At 31.0% G+C, this 8,990-nt stretch overlaps 1 long non-coding RNA gene across 1 annotated transcript; it reads left to right on the top strand.

The window, feature by feature from the left end:
* Nucleotides 1–2,358: 2,358 nt before the first annotated feature.
* On the top strand, nt 2,359–3,657 carry LOC115233888. The gene is made up of 3 exons (XR_003883851.1): nt 2,359–2,769; nt 2,878–3,070; nt 3,135–3,657. It is a non-coding gene; the product is annotated as an uncharacterized LOC115233888 (long non-coding RNA).
* Nucleotides 3,658–8,990: the final 5,333 nt, after the last annotated feature.

Below are 8,990 nucleotides of genomic sequence, written 5' to 3'. Positions count from 1 at the left end.
AACTACAACTCCTGCTATTTAAAAAAATATAATTTATTAATTAAATGTAGCTAAATGAGTCGATAAACATTTTATATATTTATATAAAATAATCAATTATTTTTCAAAATTAAATCTATAACAATTTGGAATAACCATAAGTTTACAAAAATGCAACTCATAGTTTTAAAATGTGGCATGTTAATTCTTTGAGAAATGATAAATGTATGTTTCACAGCAAATGTCTGAAATTATTTCTTAAAAAAGAAAACTTATCATTTTAAGATGCGATAATTACTTTTTTTATCTCTTACTAAATTATACCGGCTATAAGAAAGAAGCAAATAGCTGGCAATTAATTATAGATCAAAGATTGAAAACAGTGTAGTTTCGATCAATTTTTAATACTGTGGAATACATTAATTGTTACGAATAAATCACAGCATCGAAGATCTCAACTGACCAATATCAATCCCTGCTACAGACGCAATTAACTTTCCTTGAAGAAATCGACCGTAAGATTAATTCTAACTTATCGATATACATATATACCGTGAGAAACGGACCCTCGACAAATTGGTGAGTCGGAGCATCTTTCCAATTTTCGCTTATTCCTCGTTTACGATATAGCTGATCTGGTTCGGCTGATCCAGCAGCCACTACTTCTCGTTGTTCCCGTGACTTTTCTCTCGAGTACAATGGCAAAGAATATCGGTCAGTCCAGAACTGCGAACCGCGAGAAACCAACGACGCCGGCAAAATCGTGAACAATGTGTGAATATACCGCGCGACATTTATATATCGCGGTGGGATCTCTTTAATGCTCGGGTACATATACACAAGCTTGAATCACATTCGCCGCGGGCTTCGTGCGTAACGGCGCGTGCTGCGCATCATCACAGTGCCGTATGAGCTTCCCGGTTCGGAAATTATTTTTCTTCCAGTGACATGTCGCCGATTTCAGCTCAATATTGAGATATATATGTTAAAAAATTAATATTAATATAATAAAAATAATATTATATATAAAAAGATAATATATAATATATATAAAAGCATAATTAATTTGATTATTTCTCTTTTTAAATATTTGTAATAAATCTCAAGAGATTAAATTAGAGCAGTTACGCGATTCGCGTTAAGCACATATATAAGTCATATATTATATCTAATTTTAACAATAGAAATAAAAAGATTTTTAATATTTATTATTCATTAGAGCTCATGGATTGATATAGGTCGCCTGACTTTTATTTCAAAATTGCATAATTAAATGTTTCGCTATATGCTGTCATCTGCAAATAGAGTGCATACAGGGTGATATATAAAACAAAACTGCATTAATTAAATGCTGGAAAAGATTGAAAAAAGCACAAAAGCTTTTTGCTTTTCTATACCATTCATAAATATAATCTATTCAAAAAAATAAGTAGCGCATAGAATACATCATTATTCGGAATGCGTATAGAATTGTTCAGGACAGAATTCCGGCAGACAGAGAGAGAGAGAGATGTTTTGAAATAATTAGCGAGATATGTATATATATAGTGTGTCAACGAAGTCATCGATTCACAATAACTATGCGGCACAGATAATAATTGCAAACGCTTTGTAATCTTCCACAATTAATCCTATGGTTACATATGTTGTGGATACGGCGCGACGGCGGTTTGATTAAGCAATTTGTAAACCGTGATAAACGCGCGTCGCGTTTAAATTGCGATTTTTGTTTAGCTTCGCTTGCAGTAGCGTATCTACTGACCCAATTAAGAGCTCGATTGAAAACACGAATGGATCCCTGATTGTGGGAAACGCGTGATTAGATTACACAAACAAATTCTCAGTTTCCTTTGCATAGAAAGATACGTTGCAAATACGTAAACAGTTTCTTGAATTAATTAAGTTTTTATTCATTATATTATACGACACGTGGGACACAGGTCCTAGACAAATATCGATAGCTTGCGTCATTGATTATTTATTCGATTTATTATTGATTATTATTGAAAAATTGGTCAAACAATTATTGAAAGCATCAAAATACGTAACTGAAAAATTTTTTTACATGATTGCCAACAATGTCCAATAATAAATCGAAGATATATAAGAGTAAAGTTAAAAAATTTTGTAGTATCATATCACACAAATACATAGAGCACGAGCGTGCTTAAAATAATATATTTCTAATAAGTAGTATTTATAGATTTTTCAAATTATATAGTATTTTTATAATCATATATTATTAATATATTAGCGATTATATAATAATATCTTATTGCAATTAATAAATACTGCATACATTACAAGAAAACAATAATAATGATAAAAGAAAAAAAAATCCAAACCGAATCAATGGCAGAATATTGCTTTACTTTAAACGTGGAGATCGCTTTTAGCGGCATTTGCCGCTGTTAGTTCTCGCGCTAATCTCGACCAATTAAACTCTCGGTAAACTAATCAATTGTGTGTACCCTTTACTGGGCTTCATAAAATGAAACGATGCTACGTCGTTCGGCAAAACAGTGTCATCATCGCCGCAAAGAGCAACGAGCTACTAACACTCTATCGTTCCTCGCGGAATTATCCAACGATAAATTACATTTTTCCTAAATACGATAAATTACATTTTGAAACTTCGTCACCTGATTAAACAGGACAGAAAAATAACTTTGTTTATGCGGCCAAATTGATAAATTGTGTTCGTGAGTGACGATGGTATGGAACGGTATTCTAGAAAACAAGCTCACAAGAATATTGTTGGAAGAATTTATTTCATAAGCATTAATTCAGGTGTAGTAATTTTTCTAATTCACTTTTTGAAGAAGGATCGAAAAATTGATCTATAAATCTAATTTTAATATAAAATTTCTCTTAATAATAATGTTGTCAAGTTTTTAGGAGATTACGTAGCTCGCTTAATTATATTTGGAATGTAACAACCATATTGCATTTCGAATTATTATTCTGTATCACAAGTTTCGAACTCAGACAGTCGATCAAATAAATTGTAAAAGTGCAACGATCGAACATTGAGAAGTCAACTGAGAAGGCGACGCGTCGTCGCGTATATAATAATTAAATAATATATACGGTAACGATCAATGAACATGTAATAAATATCGAATCGTAAAATTCATTGTGATTAATGTTTGCAGATGCGTGAAAATACAACAGAAATTAACACATGTTAAAGATGAGTTAATATTTTCAAAAGTGAATCTTAACATTTTCTTTTACGACTTCTCTCTTTAAAATATATAAAAATATCTAATATCTTATTAATTGTTACATCTCTGTAATATTATAAATTTATTGTCATTATAATCTGTTGTGCAGATGCAAGATGATATTATTAGTCTCGATAATCCGAAACTTTTATATGTATGTTAATTTGCCGATACTATATCCGTTCATGTCACATTAATAAGGTTTCTGTCCCTCATCATTGAGACATCGTCGCATGTCATGTGTGGAAGATAAGTATATCGACAACTAGACGTTATCAAAAACCGATAAAGCATTTATAATTATGTGACAAAGAGTATGTATGTAATGTCCTGTTTTCACCATGTTATATAATTTAATCCAATTATATATAATAAATTTGTATAGATAACGTTTTCTCAATCACGAAAAATTTTGCCATAAAAAACGCGTATAATATTCTTTTCTTTTGAGAACATTTTTTGTAATAAACAAAATAAGTTCAAATTCTTCACAATTAATCGAATAAGAATTCGAAGATGTTCAAATTATGATACTATTCTTTGCAATAAATAATCATCAATTCAAAGCAATATAATTTATTTCGATAGATAAAAGTCATCTTGATGTAAAGAAAATTATTTATTTATCACAACTTGTTTATAAAGAATTATTTAAAAATATTGTGAGTTAAGTCTCTGTAAAATATTTTAAATCACAAAGTTTTAAAAAGTTTTTTACGCCAAAAAGGGATTTTATTCTATCAGACTAATTGTAAGTATCCGTTGTCGCAGAACATAATCTTGATTCAACATTTACAATTTCGATATCCCTTGCACGGTTTACGTCAAGGGCGACAAATATCGTGAGTTAAAATATCTAATGCAGTTTATTTTAAGTCGACTAATGCTATAAGCATCGACGAAGTAAATATTGACGAAAATAGTATAGAATCACAATTTTTGCGAGATATGCGTCGCAAATTCCACTGATCGTTTATGCGTGATATTTACTTAGAAAATTTCACATATTGGAAATTCGCGACGCAATTTAGAGATTATGTCCGTCGTGACTCATTATCAGCTTGCAAGAAACATTTCCTGACACCACTATTACCCATGCCATTTATCTCGGGTCGTATCTCAACGAAATCTTGGCACATTCATCGTAGTGAAGTTTGAGAGAAAACGGGAGTAGTTTCATTCATGAAACTTCGCGCGAGCGTTTTCGGAGGCTGCGCGATCGGTGATTGAGAAAGTAACCTAATGAAAAACTGAATTAACTATATAAGTTTTGCTTCAATTTAAATTGAAGAAACTCGAGATATGTTTAAAAATATACTGACAACATTTTATGCAAATCTTTCGCGAAATACATTTTATATACCGTATAAAAATTTTATACTTTTATTAAAATTTTATATTTTTTTTATTATATTATACTTTTTTATATTATTTCATATTTTGTGCGAAAGAATAGATCTAATATAATAAAAACGTTCTGATAAAAATTCATCATATAAAAAGCGCTTTATTATCCACCTGTTTGCTCCTGTTCCAGAACGATTGTATAGCTTGTTGACACGTCGAAGAAAGAGACCCATAAGTTCTGACAGATTCTTGTGACGGCAAAGATGGAAAGGATGAATTTCGCCGATTGGTCAAAAGATTTGTCCTCTCGTTTTTATATTCCATGGAATGGAGATCAGTGTCGGATCCCCTCATGCTCCGATTAGTCGCGATCATGTATAATTACGATTATTGGTCGTTTAAATATGCGTGTTGTATTTATTCATTTTCTTTCGATCATAGTTTCGATCATAGTATCGTATATTCGCGAATAATCGCTAAAACGATACAACGCGTTTTTTATCTGCGTTTTTAAACGATCTGCATCTTGCGCTTTTGTACAGTAAATAGGCTCATCATTTCTAACTCAATACATTTTTTTATTCTTTTCACAATTTTATTATTTTATTTTCTTCCTGCAATGGACGTGTATTTGTTTCATTGCAAGTATAAAGAGAGCAGTTAAGGAGCGAATATTATATTATACACATGGCTCTAATGTTTTTGATTGCAGGTATACATGTGCAGACAGATTCGTTTCAATCGAGTTCGATCTGACATGCATGTTAAATGTAAAATTATCATTTTATCCGAAGAAATACTGCACGTCATACGAGTTTTGTCATACGAGTTGATTATTCAGTTCATTGTTACGCGATCATGTTGGAATTAGGTATGCGCAGGGTGTCCAAGGCTGCATAACATGTGTCGTGCACGATTATTCACGCTTCTATCGGTAAATTTCCAGGACATTATGCACATGGCTCCGAATAGTCATCACACTGCAATATGATTCACTGACCGTGTTATTAAACGCACTCATTATGAAATAAGAAACCGCATGAACGGTACCCAATACATCACGAAATAATTCCTTCGTGACATTCCGTTATTTCCTGAGGATAAACTTTTATCTTGCAAACACGAGTCCGTTTAGTCACAGGAGAAACGCACAAAATAGAGTATATGTACGAAAATGTCTGAAATAAATCGCTTTGTTTCCGAAAACCGCACATCTTTATCGTATATGTCACACGTCCCAAAGATTCATTTCTGCATCCTGATGCGTAACTTGAGGAAAGAAAGATGAACTTCAGCTACAACGTAGCATTCTGTCGTTGAGAAAACTCGTTGAGAAACTCGCGGACTCTCTGAAAAGTCTCGGAAATGTTCGTTTCGCAGATAACAAAGAAAAACTTGTCTTTGTTTCCGGCTGCTCTATCTGCGAAGAGTGCTGCTGAGAGCCAGGATAAACTCTGAAAAGACTTTCCACGCGTCTTTCTTACGCGGAAAACTGTGATCTTCCGACACAACGAATCGTTCGCGATGTGATGAGTCATTAATTATCGCGTACAAATAACATTATCACACTTACATATACGGATATAAATAACAGCGATTTAAAAATAAATAAATACAATTGAGACAAATCTTCCAGGGGATTACGCGATAATATACGGATAAATTTCGCGATTTCTCGTAAATCAACGTCCGTAAAATGAAAGGGCGATATTCCATAAGTAATGAGCCACTGCCGAGAAGATACGAGAGCTAAGGCAAACGTGTGTATGACCAATTATCAATGCATCGCGGCTATGACGCGTTTGATAAAACGCGGCCATTCTGCTCAAGATATCCTATCTTGAGATAAAAGGCGTCTTACAGAAGAAAATTAAGATATAAACTTACATATAATATTGATAGAATCTTAGAAATAGAAAAAAGTACAATTTGTACAATCTTGTAAATATCACACATTATACAGTAAATTTATAAATATTTGTGTATTCTTTAATATTTTATATATAAATATATTATAATTTTTAGAAAGCAAAAGATATTTTCCATTTTTTTTCTTTCATTAGAAAAAAAGTACAATTTGTACAATCTTGTAAATATCACACATTATACAGTAAATTTATAAATATTTGTGTATTCTTTAATATTTTATATATAAATATATTATAATTTTTAGAAAGCAAAAGATATTTTCAATTTTTTTTCTTTCATAAAAATGTAATAATAAATTACTTATAATATATTTTTTAAATAAAATATTAGAACATTTTCAAGTAATAAATTAATTTCTATAAATTATGATCTTTTCCTTTTGCTGAAATTTTAAATAAAACATATCTGTACATCTTGAAGGCAGTAATAAAAAAATGATGAACTAATATAGATATATGTATTTGCATATATGTGAAAAAATAGTGCATGATAAAAGCACATTTTTATATTATAATTTTCATTTCTAATAAATTCTCAATTGTACATGGTTAACAATGACACTTGCTTTCAGATTACCATGATCTGTCAAGGTAACAAAGCACAGATTTCGCATTCGCATTTCCTATCTTTTAACATTATCGAACTCGTTGAGAGCATTGGCCAAAGATATCTCTGGCAATGTATCAGTGGCTACTACGAGTGTGCATCGTGATTTATGGCACCATTAATGAAATTTCACAATTGGTTTCGCTCGCGATTCGAATAGCAGATTTACTATCTTGTCGTGGCACGAGCAAGACTTTCTAATCGATCAACTGTGAGGCATGCTTCTTGTATCCCTTCTTCTTGTAACACTCTTCGAGCATCCTGTAATGTCGAAAAGTGCCAATGGATGTGTAAAATCGCGAAACATGATATCCCGTTATTTAGCCTTCCATAACTTGTATCGATACACGTACATTTTTGGCAGCACTTTGTGAATGACTAATACCCATCATGATTCAGCATATAAACATTCAAAGGTTGTTTTAATTATGCAGTAGTATAGTATTCTAAATTGATGGTCATTAATATTTGATTAGCATTAAATATTGTCAATTTCCTTTTAATAAAATATATGACTTCATAGTAAAAATTTATGAAAATAAAATATCAAAAAGATATATGACATAGAGAGAAATTTTAATTAAATATCCCAAAATATTAATAATTAGAAATTATAGAAAAAAATTTGACTATTTAAAAGAGTATAAAAAGGAGTCATTATTGTAAAAAATAATACTGTTCGGTTTAAAAAAAAAATACATCTCATCCTTCTAGAATAAAAAATTATTAATCGCTCTTTTTTATATATAAATTATCTTATTTTATATAATAGTCAAATATTTAAAAAGAAAATAAATCGCTATGTAAAAGACAAAGTTGTACTGCAGTCTTATATATCTCATCGGATTAATTAAAATAATAATTAGCAAAAATAATATTGAAATGCGACGCGCAAGCGGAATATTTTTAGACATAATCTATGACGAGTCGTCTCGATTAGTTGAAAATAGTTTTAATTAAGTAACTACTCGCACAACATCAACCGGATATTCTAAATCAAGAGCAAATATAGCCACGGCCTATTTTGTCAAATGCCGCGGATGATGATAATGATAGATTTGGCAAGGTCAACGGTATCTCCGAAAAGAACGGAGACACATTAATCAGCGTCGCACCCAAAATTCGCGGCGTTGGCACAAAAACCTTGGGGGTAACTGAAAATAAACTTGCGGCTGCATAATCGCGAGAAGACCGATGTACTATGCGGATGCAGCTGGTGAACACTGAGAACAATGCAACAATGCACGGCATTGTTTTAATTTGCACGATAAACTTATTACATAAAGTAATAAATGTTATACTTGTATTTGCTCTGTACTTGTAATGGGCGTCATAAAATTATCAAGTAAAATAATACAGCTATATTTGCATCCATCGCGAATTCTTAATATCGAATATAATTTGAAAAATGTAATCTTATTATGCTCGTATTTAACGTGTTAAATCTATGTATTTAATATATTTTCTCTTCAAATACAAATGTGTAATATCATCAGAATTCATTATCTATTATAATGAAAAAAATGCATGTAATCGGAATGATAAGTTTTACAGCAACTACTATTTCAAGAAATATATGAAGAAAAAGATATAACATGTGTAGTACGTTTTTATAACGTAGCATTATGCATCTCAAGTTGCAAGATATACTGACGCGAGAGAAAAACAGAGAAAAATCATGTAATTTCCAAGAAGGGATCTTCTGATTTTCTAGAAAAATAAAGAACTATAAATTTTTAATTAAATTTTTAATTTAATATAACGCAAAACAAAAAAGAATTCGCAGATGAATTTATTCTTAAAATCGTGCGCATTAAAAGATGCAGATTTGGTTTTAAACTGTTTCTGTACCTATTTTTCGTTCTCAGCAATTAAAACATGAAAATACAAAGAATATAAAGA

Source organism: Formica exsecta, unplaced genomic scaffold (assembly GCF_003651465.1).
Source record: "Formica exsecta isolate Colony F162 unplaced genomic scaffold, ASM365146v1 scaffold191, whole genome shotgun sequence".
In the NCBI taxonomy this organism is placed as follows: domain Eukaryota; kingdom Metazoa; phylum Arthropoda; class Insecta; order Hymenoptera; family Formicidae; genus Formica; species Formica exsecta.
This window is presented reverse-complemented; position numbering and strand designations above follow the sequence as displayed.